General features: G+C 38.2%; 1 non-coding gene across 1 annotated transcript; it reads right to left on the bottom strand.

The window, feature by feature from the left end:
- Positions 1–4,962: 4,962 nt before the first annotated feature.
- LOC128282914 (small nucleolar RNA R71) lies at positions 4,963–5,069 on the bottom strand. Its single transcript, XR_008273264.1, has one exon. It is a non-coding gene; the product is annotated as a small nucleolar RNA R71 (small nucleolar RNA).
- Positions 5,070–19,388: the final 14,319 nt, after the last annotated feature.

Genomic DNA, 19,388 nt, shown 5'->3' with positions numbered 1-19,388 from the left:
ACGTCGCTCACCCAACTCAGTCCAACGTAAAGGAGTGTGACACTTACGACCATAAAGTGCCTCATACAGTGCCCTCTGTATACTAGACTGATAACTGTTGTTGTAAGCGAACTCTGCCAAGGGCAAATACTCCTCCCAACTACCTCGAAAATCCATAACACACCCTCTTAACATATCTTCCAGTACCTAAATCAACCTTTCTGACTGACCATCTATCTGAGGATGAAATGTAGTACTGAAGTCAAGACCAGAACCCAAAGCCTCATGCAGCTTTCCCCAAAATCGAGACTAAAATGAGGATCCCTATCAGAAGTGATCGAGACAGGTACCCGATGCAGTCTTACTATCTTAGAAATGTACAGCTTGACCAACTTCTATAGGGCGAAGTCAGTCCTAACAGGAATGAAATGTGCAGAGTTAGTCAACCGATTCACAATGACCCAAATAGAATCCTTCTTAGCGGGTGTTAGGGGCAACCCACTAACGAAGTCCATCGTTACACGCTCCCATTTCCACATCGATATGTTAACTGGCTATAGCAAACCCGAAGATAACTGATGCGCAACCTTAACCTGTTGACAAGTCATACAGCGAGCAATAAAATCGGTCACTTCACGCTTCAACCCTGGCCACCAGTACAACTCTTGAAGGTCTTTATACATCTTAATCCCACCAGGGTGCACCGCGTAAGGACTACTATATGCTTCCCTCATAATCGACAATTGCAAATCCTTATCATTAAGTACACAGATCCTACCTCGGAAACACAGTACCCCATCACTATTAATCCCAAAATCAGTACCTCAGTCACAGTCTCAACTTGACGAAATCGCAACTGAAGAGATTCATCTCCCAGTTGCTTATCCTTAATCTGAACCAGCCACTTCGGTCTAACCTGCCACTCAGCCAGGAGACTCCCATTGTAAAAAAGGATCAATCAAGCGAACATTGCTCTCAGATCGATCATAGCCCTACAGATTAACGCATATGCCACCACATTGCCCTTACTAGGGTGATAATCAATACTGCAGTCGTAGTCCTTGAGCAGCTCAATCCACCAACGCTGCCTAAGTTTTAACTCCTTCTGAGTGAGGAGATACTTGAGGCTCTTGTTATTAGTGTAGATGGTACACTTCTCACTGTACAGATAATGCCTCCAAATCTTCAATGCAAAAACCACTGCAGCCAACTCCAAATCATGCATTGGATAGTTAGCCTCGTGAGTCTTAAGCTGTCGAGACGCATAGGCAACTACCTTACCATCTTGCATCAAGACGTAACCGAAACCTACATGTGACGCATCACTGTAAACCACGAAGTCCTTACCAGGCTCAGGCTGTATCAGAACTGGAGCCTAAGTCAAAATTTTCTTGATCTTCACGAAGCTCTCCTGCTGCGCGATCAACGAGAACCCCTCTACGAGACGTCGATAATATCCTGCCAGTCCTAGAAAACTGCGAATCTCTGACACATTCTTTGGCTATTTCCATTCTATCACAGCCTCAATCTTACGAAAATCCACTTGAATCCCCTTAGCAGAAACCACATGCCCCAAAAGGGTTACCTCCCTAAGCCAGAACTCACACTTCGTGAACTTCGCATACAACTGTTTCTCACGAAATATCTGCAGAACCACTCTTAAATGCTCATCGTGCTCGTCCTCAGACTTAGAATACACCAAAATGTCATCGATGAACAACACCAAAAACTGATCCAAGTAAGGCTGAAACACAAGGTTCATCAAGTCCAAAAATGCCGCTGGTGCATTAGTTAACCCAAAGGGCATAACTAAGAACTCGTAATGCCCATAACGAGTCCTAAATGCCGTCTTACGCACATCGACCTCCTTAACCCTCAACTGATGATAACCTGACCGCAGATCAATTTTGGAAAACACTGAAGCCCCTCTGAACTAATCGAATAAGTCGTCTATCCTCGAAAGTGGGTACTTATCTTAATCGTCAACTTGTTTAATTGACGGTAGTCGATACACATCCTCATTGTACTGTCCTTCTTCTTTACGAACAGAGCAGGTGCTTCCCAAGAAAACACACTGGGATGAATAAACCCACGATCCAATAGCTCTTGAATTTGAGCCTTCAGTTCTGCCAGCTCCCTTGATGCCATTCGGTAAAGGGCGATAGACACCAGAGTTATACCAGGAATCAACTTAATCCCAAATTCTACCTCACGAATAGTAAGCAATCCTGGTAGTTCATCTGGGAAAACATCTGGAATGTCCTTCACAGTACGGATGTCCTTAACTGATAAGTCTACAGAATTAGAAACATTGATGTAGGCCAAAAATACCTCACATCCTTTCCTCACCAGCTTCTCTGCTATCAATGCAGATACCATATTACTCAGATAATTCCGTCGTTCTCCAATCACGACTATCTCCTTATCCCCTTCGGTCCTTAGAACCACTCTCTTCTTAGCACAATCCAGACTTACACGATGCGTTACCAACCAGTCCATACCCAAAATTAAGTTTAACTCCTCAAACGGAAGTTCCATCAGATCAGCCAGAAATATCGCTCCTTGGACTTCCAACGGAACGTCTCTGAACAGTTTACTAACCCTAACGGACTGCCCTAAAGGACTTACCACTTAAATATCACTAGAAGCACTCTCATACGATATTCCTAAAGTCTCTGACACAGAACATGCAACGTAGGAATTTGTAGTGCCTATGTCTATCAGTGCAACATAAGGTACACTAAGGATAAAAAAGGTACCCGTGATGACGTCTGGAGCATCTCCATCCTCACAACGACGTGTAACATAGACAAGTGTAGGCTGCCTCGCCTCAGTCGGCCTAGCACCTCGGCCCGGTACTCTCTGTCCTCGGTCCATACCATTACCACCCCTAGCCTAGCCTCTTCCCCTAGGTGGCTGCTGAACTTGATAAACCATAATATATACATATTTTTAGCCCATGCTTGGGATATTTATGGATGATTTTTCCTTGGTTTTATTGAATTCGATGCTCCTAATACTTTAGATTCATGTTTTATACTTAAGAAAGCATAGAATAACCAAAAGAATGAGAAACGGGCCAAAAACGGACAAATTGGGCCTAAATTAGTGTTACACACGGCCTAGGCACTTCCACACAAGTGATCCACACGCCCGTGTGTGACACACAGGTAGGCCATACTCCCGTATGTCCTGGCTGTGTCGACATTAATCCAAGTTAGAATTGCACACGGCCTGAGCATCTTCACACGAGCGTGGCACATGGCCGTGTCGCTGTCGAGCCCAAGTCTAGTTCTACTCCGAAAAGGCTTATTTTGGGCTAATTTGGGCATTTAAAAGTCTATATAAAGACCCTAGAAGGGGATTAGAAGGACACACGCAGAGTTGGAAGTAGAAAATACCTAAGGACAACCATCAGAATCATCTCAGAAGCAATGATCTATATCAAGACTGAAGATTTCCATCCAAATTCCTAGAGTTCTTTGGGGTTTTCTTTATGTTTTGTTGTTTTCCATACTTTGAGATGTTTTCCATTAGTTTGAACTAAACTTCCTATATACCTAAGGGAGATGAAACCCATGACGAATCTTATTACTATTTGAATTGTATGATAAAGACTTATTCTTATTCTTAACTGTGAGTTCTAAATTCTTGTTTTAATATTCCAGGGCATTAATTCAGGTTTTGATGTGCTTATTCCGTGGAGCAAAAGTCCCTGTTTAAGAGTAGATCATTCATAATTAAGCGGAATTGAATGCAATCCTAGAGATAGGACGACATAAATCTGTTGGATTAGAGTCAAATCTAATAAGGGAATTCATAGATCAAGTTAATACGACAATAAGGGTTTTAATTAGAAAGAGATTTCAATTAATTAACCTAGAGTAAGTTATTCTTAGTCTCAATAGAGATATTAACATAAATTAGGGATTTCTATGGATTAAGTTAAGTAAATAAATTGTCTAATTCAAAAGTAATAAGTGAAGTCTAGGTGGATTCTTCCTTAGGTATTGTCTTCTCCATCGGTTTTTCCTAAAGTATTTTCTAAACTTTCATCTTTGTTGTAATCTTAGTTAATTAGATAATTAGTTTTAGTTTAAAAACACACTTTAATTCTTAGGCTAGATAATAAAAAGATAGTAATTACTAGTATTTTTAGTCCTCATGGATACGATATTTCTGGTCTCACCAGAACTATACTACTATTTGATAGGTGTGCTTGCCTTAGTCGAATTTATAGTTAGTTTCATGACCATCAAGTTTTTGGCACCGTTGCCGGGGATTAAGATATTAGGAACACTTAATTTTTATTACTTTAGCCATTTATTTTTATTGCAATTTAATTTTATTTTAATTACTAAATTTTTTTTATTTACTTCTGGTAGGTTTTTTATATAGTTTATGACTAGAAGAAACCCGTCAGGACCTTTAGTTTTTGATAGTGAGATCAAAAGCACAACTCGCAGAAACTGAAGAGAAATAAGGCGAAGCCTACGATACATAGAGGAAGGATAATAGAACGATATTGAAACCACAATCGAGGAGATGGCTGATAATCAAAATAATCAGTTACCCCCTGTGGCTATTGCAGACCCAGTAAATCAGAAACCTGCTCCTCGTACTATGTATGATTATGCTAAACCTACTTTAGTAGGAGCTAAATCGACTATAGCTAGACTTGCTATTGCTGCAAATAATTTCAAACTGAAACCTAACACGATTCAAATGATACAACAATTTGTTCAGTTTAATGGTTTACAGGACGAGGATCCAAACACTCATTTAGCAAACTTTCTAGAATTCTGCGACACCTTTAAGATCAATGACGTTTCTGACGATGCCGTTTGCCTTCGGTTATTTCCCTTTTCATTGAGGAATAAAATTAAACAGTGGTTGAACTCGTTACCACGAGGATCAATCACCACTTGGGAATAAATGACCGAAAAGTTTTTGCTTAAATATTTCCCGCCGGCTAAAATAGCTAAACTAAGAAATGGTATTTCTTCTTTTGTGCAGATGGATTTAGAAAAACTCTATGATGTATGGGAGAGATACAAGGATCTATTGAGAAGGTGCCCTCACCATGGGCTACCACTTTGGCTACAGGTTCAAACTTTTCACAACAGCCTGAATCCTTCTACTAGACAGATGATTGACGCAGTTGCTGGTGGGACTATTAATAATAAGACACCTAAAGAGGCCTATGAATTTATAAACAATATGTCATTAAATAATTATCAGTGGCAAGTCATGAGGACAAAGCTGACGAAAGCGGCTGGCGTGTTTAACGTCGATTTGGTTACTATGCTCTCTAATCAGGTAGAACTTTTGAATAGAAAAATTGATGGTTTACTTGGTTCTTCACAGGTTCATCCAGTAATGTAGTAGGATGCAAGTGGAGGTGGAACAAGGAATTCGGAATACTCACCCTATGGCCACCACATGGGGAACGAACAAATGAATTATATGGGTAATAATCCTCGACCTCAAAAATAATCCTTACAGTAATACTTACAATGCAGGTTGAAGGAACCACCCAAATTTCTCATGGGGAGGCCAAGGGAATCAAAGACCACCGCCCCCTCCAGGCTTCCAACAACAACCTTACCAGCAAGAGAAAAAGCCGAACCTTGAGAAGATGATAACAAAATTTATTTCAGTATCAGAAACCCATTTTCAGAACACTGAAACTGCACTTAAAAATCAGCAAACATCGATCCAAGGGCTTGAGAATCAAATTGGAAAGTTAGCTAAGATGATTTCAGAGAGACCACTAGGAATTCTACCTAGTAACACCGAACCCAATCCAAAAGAACATGTGAAAGCAGTTACACTAAGGAGTGGGAAAGTGTTAGCTGAATCTAAAAAGAAGCCACCACAAGAAGCTGACAGAACAAAAGGAGAAGAGGGAAGACCCGAAAACAATGACAATCCAATGCCAAAGGAATACAACCCACCAATCCCATATCTAGCAAAGTTGAAGAAAGACCGCATGTATGCATAATTCGGTAAATTTTTTGAACTTTTTAAACAACTGCATATTAACTTACCTTTTGTTGAAGCTATATCGCATATGCCTACATATGCAAAATTTTTAAAGGAGCTTCCAACAAATAAAAGGAAGTTTGAAGACTTATCTACAGTGGAACTTAATGAAGAGTGCTCGGCCATACTCCAAAATAAACTGCCAACCAAACTGAAAGATTCAGGAAGTTTTACTATTCCCTGCTTAATTTGTAGTTTGAATGTTGATAAGGCACTAGCTAATTTAGGCGCTAGCATTAATTTGATGCCATATAAAATGTTTAAACAACTAGGTCTTGGGGAACCTAAACCTTCTAGGATGAGTATTCAACTAGCTGATAGATCTGTTAAATATCCTAGGGGTATTATAGAGTACGTACTTGTAAAAGTAGATAAATTTATATTCCATGTTGATTTCATTGTGCTTGACATGGATGAAGATGTTGAAGTGCTTTTAATCTTAGGTCATCCATTTTTAGCTACCGCTAGGGCTGTTATTGATGTAGGTGATGGTAAACTTGTGCTTAGAGTAGGTGACGAAGAGATTATTTTTAAAATTTATGATGCCATGAGATTTTCTAGGGAACAGGATGACTCATGTTATTTTATTGACTCTATTGATCATGCTACTCAAGATTTTTTTCAGGAAATCGTACATAAGGACACGTTGGAACTGCGTCTTACTCAAGGAGAGGAGGTAGATGGTGATGATTCTGAGATAGGAAAGATAAAAGTTGAACTAAATTCCAATAAGCCCTTCCCAAGACAAGCGGAATATGATGGTATTAAGGAAAACGATGAACTTAAGCAAAAACCCTCTATTGAATAATCTCCTAAACTAGAACTTAAACAATTGCCAAATCACTTAGAATACGCATTCCTTGGAAATAATTCTATATTACCAGTGATTATTGCTTTTAACTTACAACCCAAGGAGAAAGAGGAATTACTCAAAGTATTAAGAGAGCATAAAAGGGCCATAGCTTGGAAAATTTCTGACATTAAAGGGATCAGCCCTTCTTTTTGCACCCACAAAATTTTAATGGAAGATGAATATAAGCCATGTGTGCAAGCTTAAAGATGACTGAACCCCAACATAAAAGAAGTTATTAAAGCTGAGGTAATTAAACTCCTAGATGCTGGAATTATTTATTCTATTTCTGACAGTTCTTCGGTAAGTCCAGTGCAGGTTGTTCCTAAGAAAGGAGGCATGACTGTTGTAGCAAATGAGAAGAATGAATTAATTCCAACAAGGACAGTTACAGGTTGAAGAGTTTGCATTAACTATAGGAAGCTGAATGATGCCACAAGAAAAGATCACTTCCCCCTACCATTCATTGACCAAATGTTAGAAAGATTATCAGGGCACATGTACTACAGCTTTTTAGACGGACTCTCTGGTTATTTTCAAATCCTAATGGCTCCTGAAGATCAAGAAAAGACGAAATTTACATGTCTATACGGTACGTTTTCTTATCGTAGAATGCCTTTTCGATTGTGCAATGCTTTTGCTACTTTTCAGCGCTGCATGATGACCATTTTTGACGAACTCGTAGAAGACATCATGGAGGTATTTATGGATGACTTCTCGGTATTCGGTAACTCTTTCCATCTTTGCCTTAAAAATTTAGAATGAGTTCTAATAAGATGTGAGGAAAAAAACCTTGTACTTAACTGGGAAAAATGTCACTTTATGGTTCAAGAATGTATTGTGCTAGGACATAAAATTTCTAGTAAAGGGATTGAGGTTGATAAATCTAAAATTGAAACCATTGAAAAACTACCTCCCCCTAGTTCAGTTAAGGCTATTAGAAGCTTTTTAGGACGTGCTGGGTTTTATAAAAGATTTATTAAAGACTTTTCTAAAATAGCTAAGCCTTTGACTAAATTACTAGAAAAAAATGTGCCCTTTAATTTCGATCAGGGATGTTTAGAAGTGTTTAATACTTTAAAGGATAATTGATTAATGCTCCAATTATAATCGTACCTGATTGGAATTTACCTTTCGAACTAATGTGCGATGCAAGTGATTTTGCAGTAGGTGCAGTTTTGAGACAGCGAAGAGACAAACATTTTCAACCGATCTATTATGCCAGCAAAACTTTAACCTCCGCACAAGAAAACTACACCACCACGGAGAACGAACTGTTAGCTGTGGTTTTTGCATTTGATAAATTTAGGCCATATCTAATATTGTCTAGAATTGTCGTTTTTACTGACCATTCTGCTCTTTGCTACCTTTTAACTAAGACTGATGTAAAACCTCGACTCATTCGATGGATTTTATTATTGTAGGAATTTAACTTGGAGATTCAGGATAAGAAAGGAGCTGAAAATCTCACGGCTGATCATCTTTCCAGGCTTGAAAATTTAAGTACCAAAGAGCTAGATGAAGTTGAAATAAATGATTCGTTCCCTGAAGAACAATTTTTTGCTATATCTGATTCTGAGGTACCTTGGTTTGCAGACATTGAGAATTTTTTAGCCGCTAATATTATCCCAAAAGGGTTGACACATCAGCAAAAGAAGCGATTCTTTATTAATGTGAAAAACTACTTTTGGGAAGACCCTTTTCTTTTTCGTATATGTGCAGATCAAGTCATTAGGAGATGCGTTTCAAGGTCAGAAGCATTTAAGATCTTGGAACATTGCCACTCAGGACTGACTGGAGGACATTACAATGAAACTAAGACCGCACATAAAATGCTTAAATCAGGTTTTTATTGGCCCACGCTATTCAAAGACGCCAACATGTATGTTACTTCCTGTGACAAATGCCAACAGACAGGTAATATCTCCAAACGTGATGAAATACCTCAAACATATATACTTTCATGTGAAATATTTGATGTTTAGGGTATCGACTTCATGGGTCCATTCCCTAGTTCGTTTGGGAATAAATACATCTTAGTAGCTGTTGATTATATGTCCAAATGGGTAGAAGCCTAAGCTCTTCCTACTAACGATGCTAGAGTGGTAGTACGATTCCTTAAGAAACTCTTCTCTTGATTTGGAACACCTAAAGCAATTATCAATGATAGGGGTGCTCATTTTTGTAACACCCAATTTGATAAGACCTTTAAGAAATATGGAGTTCACCACAGAACAGCTACCCCTTACCATCCTCAAACTAGTGGACAAGTCGAAGTAATGAACTGAGAGCTTAAACGTATCCTAAAAAAGACAGTAGAATTAAATAGGAAGGATTGGGCGAGGAAAGTAGATGATGCTTTATGGGCTTATAGAACTGTTTTTAAGACCCCCATAGGAACATCACCTTACAGACTTGTTTATAGAAAAAGTTGTCATCTACCATTTGAGCTAGAACACAAGGCATTCTAGGCTGTAAAATTTCTAAACTTTGATCCCAAACTTGCAGGTGAGAACAGGTTGATGTAGTTGAACGAGTTAGATAAGTGGCGAACCAATGCATATGAGAACTCACGCCTATATAAGGAAGCAACGAAGCATTGCCACTACGCTTGTTTAAGGCAACGCAAGCAATTTGAAGTTGGAGATCTTGTCCTGTTATATAACTCGAGGCTCAAATTGTTTCCTGGGAAGCTTAAATCACGATGGTCAGGTCCTTTCGTAGTCCAAACTATCTTTCCATATGGCACAGTAGAGGTAAGTCACCCATCATAAGGCACTTTCAAGGTAAATGGACATTGTCTCAGACTTTATAACGGTGAGAATTTTAAAGACGATAGAGAAGAGTTACTGCTCCATGAACTTCCCTAAATATACTTTAAATAAACACTTCTTAGGAGGAAACCCGAGCACTAACCCCACTAAATAACTTAGTTCATTTTTTTCCTTTTTGTTTTACAATCTAATTGCAGGTATACTTGGCACACAAGGCCTTGCACACGACCGTGCTTGAGGCCATGGGACCTCCACGGGTAGGAGACACGGGCATGGCCATGGCCGTACTAAAACAGGACAAATATTTTTCCCAACATAGGAAGGAACACAGGCTGCGATAAATAGCCACGACCGTGTGAGCCACATGGTTACGAGACACGGGCGTGTCCTTAACCGTGGTAAAACTTCACCTTAATTTCTAAAAATATCAGAAGAGACATGGCCTATGATACATCCACACGACAGTTCGAGGCAGCCGTGGAAGACACACGGTCTTTAACACGGGCGTGCTCGAGACCGTACGCAAACTTGCCCAAAGATCAAAACATCCAACGAAGTCAAAATAGAGCACAGGCTTATTCCACGGCCGTGCTTTTAGGCCGTGTGCAATACTGATTGACTAACACGGGCGTGTTGGACCTCACACGAGTGTGGGGGAAAACGAAGGGAGCACTACATGGCCGTGCGATGCAGCCGTTTGAGCCACATGGCCTGGACACACGGATGTGTCCGTAGGCCGTGTGCGATACTGACTTGAAACATCAACTCATAAGCATAAGCCATGAACAGGGGTGTGGAGAATCCCATACGTGCGTGGGAGAAATGAACGAACGTGCACATAGATGTGTCGAAGAGCCCGTGTGCGAACTTGACCATGATTTCACGAAAAACATAGGCTGAGGGACTACCACACAGGCGTGGGCCATGGTCGTGTGGCCCAAAACGGGACTTACACGACCGTGGCCCCTCTTTTAATCCCCTCTAACCTTAATTTTTTTATTTCATTCACTATTCACCTTCTTCCACAAACCATCCATCCTCTTCTTCTCCATTTTTCTTTCTTTTCTTTCCTCTTTCTCCTCTCTTTCTCTTTTCATTTTTTCCTTTGTCTCCCCTTTTCTTTCCCTTTTTTCCTCCCCTCCACTTTCCCCTTTTCCTCCGTCGCCCAAACATCACCGCACACCAATACCGCCTCCTCCTCCGTCGCGCTACTTTGTTTCCCCCAACCGACCCTTATCGATTACGCCTTATATCATCCTTTTCTTTTCTTTGATTTATTTCACTTTTATTTTTTTATTCTTTATTTTATTTTAATTTTATTTCTCTTTTATTCATCATTTATTTATTTGTTTACATTTATTTTCACTTGATTATGTGAGTCTTATTTAGTTTAGCCGATTATTCTTATTAATTTTACTAGTTTGGGATTTATTGCCATGTTTTGTTCTATTATGCTACTTATAGGATCATCCTTACTCCCTATTAGGTGCTTTGAATTTTTAGTTTAGTTTAGACTAATTACTAATCCTTTATTATGGCTAATTTAATTAGTCTACTGATGGCTTGGGTAGTAGCACATATAGGACTGGATTCTACACTTTGCTCATTTTTCTTATCAGTATTTATTTTCTCACACATGTACTCCTATCCACATATCCTATCCCACGATGTAGTTGATTGGTATTCCAAATTTAGTCATATCACTGTTCTATCTTTTTCAGGTACACTATGACAAATACTCATGGAAAAAAAGCTGCTGTCCCAGCCTTTAAGAAGCGAAAATGAGAAACATCCTCCTTGAGTCCTACCAATGAGATACGTGTCTGACCTCTTGGCGTGGGCCATTGTATAGATTGGGCTGCATTAGAGCAGGTGCACCTAGCTGACTCAGTTCGGGCTCTCTTAGCCATCGCCCCGTGGGACCTATTCTTTGACATCATCAAGCCGACATATCTAGAATTCATCTTGGAACAAGGCTCGACTTTCCAGTTACAGACGGTGATGGCAGAGCACAATGACCCAGGAACAGTTCAATTTCGCCTTAGCAGTCTAGTACATCAGTTGACTATCCCCGAATTTGGAGCTGCCTTTTGACTCTATACGGACAAGTTCATAGACGCCACCATTTTTCCCAACCTCCACCGTCACATCTATCATTCACCTTCTGTGTGCTGGAACGACCTCCAGCCTGCTACAGGTATTTATGATCCTAGTCGTTCAAAGGCATCGACACTACCTCCAGCTCTGCGCTATCTCCATGCACTTTTAGCACACACATTAACGGGGAGGCAAGAGAGCATTGGCATCGTCAATACTCACAACGCATACTTCTTGTGGAGCATGAGGAGAGGGCACATCGTTTATCTCATGTACTTCGTCGTCCTTGCTATTCGCCATTAGACAGAACGACACCGAAAATGAGTCATCAGTATAGGCCCATATGTGACTCCTCTAGCACGCTATTTTGGGCTCCTGAATACGGTAGCGTAGTCTTCATCGCTCACTCTCATTGGCCAGATGTCTCCACAGGGCATCCAAAGTATGCTCCACATACGAATGATTGAGCGTCGGCATTGGTTCAACCCTCCCCAGTATCGACTTATACGAGCTGACGATGAGGATGAAGACGTTGATAATATCCCTGTAGTTCAGGATGACCCACCTTCTTAGTCATCACTGAGACACCAGCCAGTTCATGCGGCTACTTCATTGTCTGAAATTTCAGACCTCCTTCATCGCTTTGAGCAATACTGCACTCAGTGATTCGACAGCATCGATGAGACTTCACAAAAAATCCACCAACATTTCACATATCGCTTCCAGCACCACCACCTCAGGATCTAGCTGTCGACGAGGACTTTTAAGTCTATTTAATTTTAAATTGCTTTTCTTTTTCTTTTATTTTATTTTTGCATTTCTTTTGAACCTTATTTATCATTTTCTTCAAAAACTTTTATTAGTTTAATTTGAATTTTCTTTTATCTAGTTATTTCATTATTACAAACTATAACAACCTGATAAATATAAATCCCTTAAACATTACTGATGGCATCACAGTTTCAAACGATTTAGTCGATGGGAGCTACTCAGGAATAAACAAACACCCCTCCACGACTGCCATATCCTGCTCGACCACGACCATAGCCACCACGACACCGACCACCACGATAACCTCTTCGCTGGACACTGCGATTGTGGAACCCAACCTCTACCACCACCTTCACATCACTTTCAAATGCCTCTAAACCCGTTTCCGCTCTTTCAAGGATTACATCCAAAAATTCAGGGCAGTTTCTCTTCTCTCCCTCTCTTCTGTTATTATGCTTACATTACTATTATCTATCTTTGTACATTGAGGACAATATACATCTTAAGTGTAGGGAGGTTATTTATGTGATTATCAGAAAACCCCTGAATTTTTATCTTGTTCTCAAATAATTTTCTCATATTACTATTAGAATGAATCTTGATTAACTTATGAATTTTGTTGATCTACTTTGATTTAAATCATAGGTAATTATGCTTTGATGGTTGAAACTTTAAGACACTAGAGGATCAAGCATGATAAGTTAACTTTTGAGAAGTAAAACTGCTAGGTTCTTTCTCTGAATTGAAGTGTTATCTTGAAGTTTTTAATTCACAGGATTGACATCAAATGCCCATCACTTTCGTGAGATTTTGAGCCTTTTAGAGCATGTATCTTTCTTGCTCATTGATTTTATTGGTTATGAGTGTGTCAACATTGATTTTTTTTATTCTAGAACTTTTATTGATTATACATGTCAAGACCACACATTTGATTTGGTATACTAAAATGATAAAGGCACTTAGATTATAACCCATTTATCCCATAAAAAGCCTACACACATAATTGACCCCTAATGAACCTCCTTGGGCCTTGACTTTTATTTCTTGATTTTCACCTTCATATTAACCCGCAACTTAACCATTTTCTTTTTTTTTTGATTCATTAAAAATTTCTCCCTTTTTATTGACTCCTTTTTTGTCGAGATTTAATTTAATTAGTTACGTATATGTTCGTTAATTCTAGTTGCTGAATTTATCCTTATGATGTAGTTTCCATTACTTATTCTTATTCTTAAAAAAAAAAACCTATATATTTGTTCATTCAGTTACAGATTTTTCTAAAGAGCGTGGATAAGTTAAAGTTGTTATATTGAGAAAAAGCTCACATCATTTGCTTTAGATAGTTCGAATTCTGGCATTTTCTTGTAATTTAGCATTTAGCTTCATTCTTCTAAGTTGGGTAATCTATTTAAATTAATCTCGATTCTAACCCTCTTTTTCAGCCTTTATCCACACATTTAACCCAAGCCTCATTACAACCCTGCTAAAGACTTTTTTATTTGTGTATCATCTCATTTATAATGGTGGAGAATTGATTTTCATGCAAGCTTATGGTAATAACTTTTCATGTTTGACTTTTGAGTGCTTAATTGATAAACCTTAAACACTTTGAGTGATTTGAGAGAACCTTTAGAGAGGATGTCAACCCTTGTCAATTTGGAATTAAAGATAACTACCTAGATAAAGGAGGGAGCCTATGATTTTATGATTAAAATGCTCAATTTGGATTGTTTGAAACTTTGATGTTCTTATAGTTAAGCTCTTAATGTATGATTTCTTATGGATTATTTCGAACATTATTGATGAGAATTATAAGTTGAAAAGGATTTATTTTAATTGTGAGTTGAGAATTTTGCTTGAGGACAAGCAAATGCTTAAGTGTGGGGATATTTGATAAACCATAATATATACATATTTTTACCCTATGCTTGACATATTTATGGATGTTTTTTCCTTGGTTTTATTGAATTCGATGCTCCTAATCCTTTAAGTTCATGTTTTATACTCAGGAAAGCTTAGGATAACCAAAAGAGCGAGAAACGAGCCAAAAACGGACAAATTGGGCCTAAATCAGTGTTTCACACGGCTTAGGCACTTCCACACAGGTGATCCACATGCCCGTGTGTGACACACGGGTAGACCACACGCCCGTGTGTCCTGGCCGTGTCGACATTAATCTAAGTCAGAATTACACATGGCCTGAGCATCTTCACACGGGCGTGGCACACGGCCGTGTCCCTGTCGAGCCCAAGTCTAGTTCTACACGGAAAAGGATTATTTTGGGCATTTAAAAGTTTATATAAAGGCCCTAGAAGGGGATTAGGGGGACACACGCAGAGTTGGAAGTAGAAAATACCTAAGGACAGCCATCAGAATCATCTCGGAAGCAAGCATCTACATCAAGACTGAAGATTTTCATCCAAATTCCTAGAGTTATTTGGGGTTTTCTTTATGTTTTGTTGTTTTCCATACTTTGAGATGTTTTCCATTAGTATGAACTAAACTCCCTAAATACATAAGGGAGATGAAACCTATGACGAATCTGATTACTATTTGAATTGTATGATAAAGACTTATTCTTATTCTTAATTGTAAGTTCTAAAGTCTTGTTTTAATATTCCTGGGTATTAATTCAGGTTTTGATGTGCTTATTCAGTGGAGAAAAAGTCTATGTTTAAGAGTAGATTATTCATAATTATGCGGAGTTGAATGCAATCCTAGAGATAGGACGACATAAATCTGTTGGATTAGAGTCAAATCTAATAAGGGAATTCATAGATCAAGTTAATGCGACAATAAGGGTTTTAATTAGAAAGAGATTTCAATTAAACAACTTAGAGTCAGTTGTTCTATCAGTTGTTCTTAGTCTCGAGAGAGATATTAACATAAGTTAGGGATTTCAACAGATTAATTTAAGTGAATAAATTGTCTAATTCAAAAGTAATAAGTGAAGTCTAGGTGGATTTTTCCTTGGGTATTGTCTTCTCCATCGATTTTTCCTAAAGTATGTTCCAAACTTTCATCTTTGTCGTAATCTTCGTAATCAACCCATCCAGCCCTACACACCATAAGGTACCGCATCGCAACACATATCATAAGTAGGTAGCTTAGCTGCCAGATAACAGGCTAATCGCCTCTCAGACTTCCTTCTCTTCACTACAACAATCCTAACCTGATGCAATACAGCATAAATAATATGACATACTCTCATGCAGACATCAAATCACACCATCATCAAATCAGAATAGATATGCCAAATCAGACGGATACACGTGCTTAAATTTTACATGTTTTTGCATACAATCCATTAATAAATCAAAGTATAGGGTCTAAGTGAAGCTTACCGACCTTATAGCCAGGTCATCGTCGACTTGGCCGACCCGTGCAACCTTACAGAACATTTCAAACAAATTGGGTTCACACGCCCGTGTGCCCTACCCGTGTGGGCCCACACGCCCGTGTGCCCTACCCATGTGGGCCTACACACCTGTGTGGATCACATGGCCTAAATTGGCCTTGCCCTTGTGGATCACACGGCCTGGCCCAGACTCCCACATGCCCGTGTAGTTCACCAGTGTGGGCCCACACACCCGTGAGGCCCACACAGCCCATTTGCCTGAGCCCGTGCCTCGCATATGGCCTATAAGCCATCACACGCCCGTGTCCGTCGTGCCCGTGTGGCACACGTACATTCTGGTTCGTTGAACACATGGGCTCTACACGGGCAGTGCACATGCCAGTGTGGCGTCTATAGTTTCAATTTCGGCTTTTGCCGAAACCCATTTTCTGCATAATTAGAGTACACACTTGGTTTTTTCGCTGCTAATCCAACCACGAGCACTCTAAAGCTTAAAATTGACAATACTTAGCCCAAAATTAGTCTCTTAAGTCATATTATTAAGAATAGGCAAATCCCAAAATGAGAGATCTACTTACCTTCAAAGAATAACAGTGATTATTCGCTATTTAAAACCCCGATTAGTGATCCACTAAACCTTGATAATCCCCTATACAACAAACAAAAATCCCTCTTAAACAATCTCCCAATGAAACCACGCAATTTAACAAAACCATACTTACCGAATTAGCACCAAAACTAATCGGAAGAAAGAAAATAGAGGAGAAAGTTAAAAGAACCAAAATTTCGGCAACATAAAAGGGAGATTTTCGGTAAAAGGAAAGCAAAAAGAAAGAATGTGAAGAATGAAAAATAGAAGAGTAAAACAGCAAAGAGGGGGAAAACTTCATAGAAGGATCTGATAAACCCTACCTTTCCAGTGTTTTAAACCCAGTCAAACGTCCACACGACTTATCAGTAAAATAATGCCACACTTACGACTGGAACTCGAGATCTCAAGCATAATCCCTTGCCACTTAACCACTAAACCAGCAGGCCCATTCTTGTTAAGTTTTTACCAATAAATTCTTATAAACCCGTTAACCAAAACCCAGGCTTAATTCTTATAAAAACCAAAATTTTAGCCCAAGTTAAGGCTCGAACTTGGGACCTCCCAAACACACCCCCAAAGCACACAGCCTCTTAAACCACATATATATATACCAGAAAGAATCAAAACAAAAATTTCAATATTTCCATGCTCAACAATCACAAAAACTAAAATTACAAATATTTAGGGCGTTACACTAATCTCACCACTATAGTATCCAATCTCACCGCTACAGTAACTAATCTCACTGCCACCACTGTTTTTAACCTCACTAGAGGTAAACACACCGCCCATCCAAACTAAGCCTAAATCTAGCTAAATTAAAAAGCTAAAGTGATGTTTTATTGGCAAGATTGAGAATCTCAGAAATGTGATAGTGAGCGGTAAACTAAACGAGTACAGTGTGAGACGACTTTTGATTCTGATTTCTGTTATTATTTATTCTGAGATAGAATTTGTGCAATGAATTATCCAAGGATTATACATAAAATGTTGTACGAGACTCAGTAATAGCTCGTTTGCTTATTCAGGGAGTAATAAATATGCAGTTATTGGAAGAAGATGTTCTAATGATTGGGAATATAATCTGAGTGCTCAGTTGCATCTTGACAATGTAATTCATTTTTAGATTGATAGTAAGCCTGAGAGAGTAATTAATAGCTTTGACGATATGCTCCGATATTGTGTTTTAGAGATCAAAGATGATTGGAATGAAATATACGAGATGAAATTGATTTTTGATTCTGAGGAAAATGGTGAAAGTGTCTCATGAAAGTTGAAAGCAACTTCAGACTGACATAAGTAGTATATAGATTTGAAAATTTAATATAGTAGATTCCAGATCGATGACAGAGTGTTTCTGGAAGAATTTCTCTTGATTTAGGCAATTTAGTCAAAAGGACTAAATTGTAAAAAGTGCAAAAGTTGAGTTCTACATGCTAGATATGTCTAATTGTTATGAAATTTTAAATTGGACGTCCTTAAATGGTAATTAGACCATTGGTTAAGTTATTGAACAAAAATCGACGTGGTTAGGTATGTTTTTAAAGTTTTTCATTAAGGGAATTTTGGTAATTTGGTAATTAAAATGAATTAAAAAGAAAATTAAAAGCCAAATTTTGTAAATCTTCTTCCTCCATGGAAAAATTTTACAAGGAGAAACCATGGCTAGGGTTTTTCAAGCTTCTAAGCTCGATTTTAAGTCTGTTCTAGCCCCATTTTTAATGATTTTTATGTTTTTGAAATTCTTGTAACATGATTTTTCTATTTCTACCAGTAGTTTAAGAAATAACAAAAGTCTAAAATTTTACCCATGATGGATATTTGTGTATTTTGATGTCTAATGGTAGAAAACGTATGTTTGGTGTATGATAAATGACTTTTGCTAATGATTTTCGGTGAAAATGCTTAAAAGGACCTATTTTAAAAGTTATAAAATAAGTAGTAAAAATGTGATTTAATGAAAAATGTGGGCTGGTATGAGTACAATAAAGATTTGGCTAGGCTTGGGTAATGATGAAATTTTATGAAAATCATTTTACGAGCCTAGGGACTAAATTGTAAAAATGTGAAACTTTAGGGAAAAAATGTAATTTTGCCATAATATGATTTTTGAACTGATTTGAGTAATGTGAATAATAAATAAGCTAAACGTGATGTTATAGATTAAGAAAAATGAGGTACGTAATTAGAACTAGGGAAAAACGAGTATTTGACGGTTAGGTCATTTTCGCTATTTTTATGTCGAGGTAAGTTCGTATGTAAATAATGCATTATGTTATTGCTTTAATTGTGTTGTTATTGTATGAATTTTTATTTACTCTTTGAATGAATTCGACAAAGTTTGACAAGCGAGAAAATCCCGGTTAAACCTTAGGAATAGTTAGGATACAAATGTCATGACATTAGGGTTAGCTAAGATTACGTGTAAGACCATATCTGCGATATGGCATCGATTTGAGATTTCGTTTAAGACCATAGCTGGTCTATTGGAATCGATATGAGAATCCATATAAGACCATATCTGGGATATGGCATTGGTATGGTACTATGTGTGCGAGATACCCAAGTATCCTTTAGTATTTCAGGTGGTTCAATGGGAAAATCAATGGGTATGTTAAAGAAGAGAAAGAGCATGTAATTATTATGAATTGGTACAGGTATGTACATAAGTTTATAAGCATTGATTTCTTAATATCGTGAGTTCATGATTTTCATGAGAATATTTTGTGAAAGCTTGTGATTATTGGCCTATGCTTGTGATGTATGAAATTCATGATAAATTCAGTTAAAGACCATGTGATTGGCTTTCGGGCCAAATTGAGTTATGATATAGCGTGTTTTATTCACTTAAGTTTCAATCTATCAGATATGAGAAAAAGAAAAGATTGGTATAATTGCCTATTAAAATGATTATGGAAGAAT

This window comes from Gossypium arboreum, chromosome 10 (assembly GCF_025698485.1).
Source record: "Gossypium arboreum isolate Shixiya-1 chromosome 10, ASM2569848v2, whole genome shotgun sequence".
In the NCBI taxonomy this organism is placed as follows: domain Eukaryota; kingdom Viridiplantae; phylum Streptophyta; class Magnoliopsida; order Malvales; family Malvaceae; genus Gossypium; species Gossypium arboreum.
This window is presented reverse-complemented; position numbering and strand designations above follow the sequence as displayed.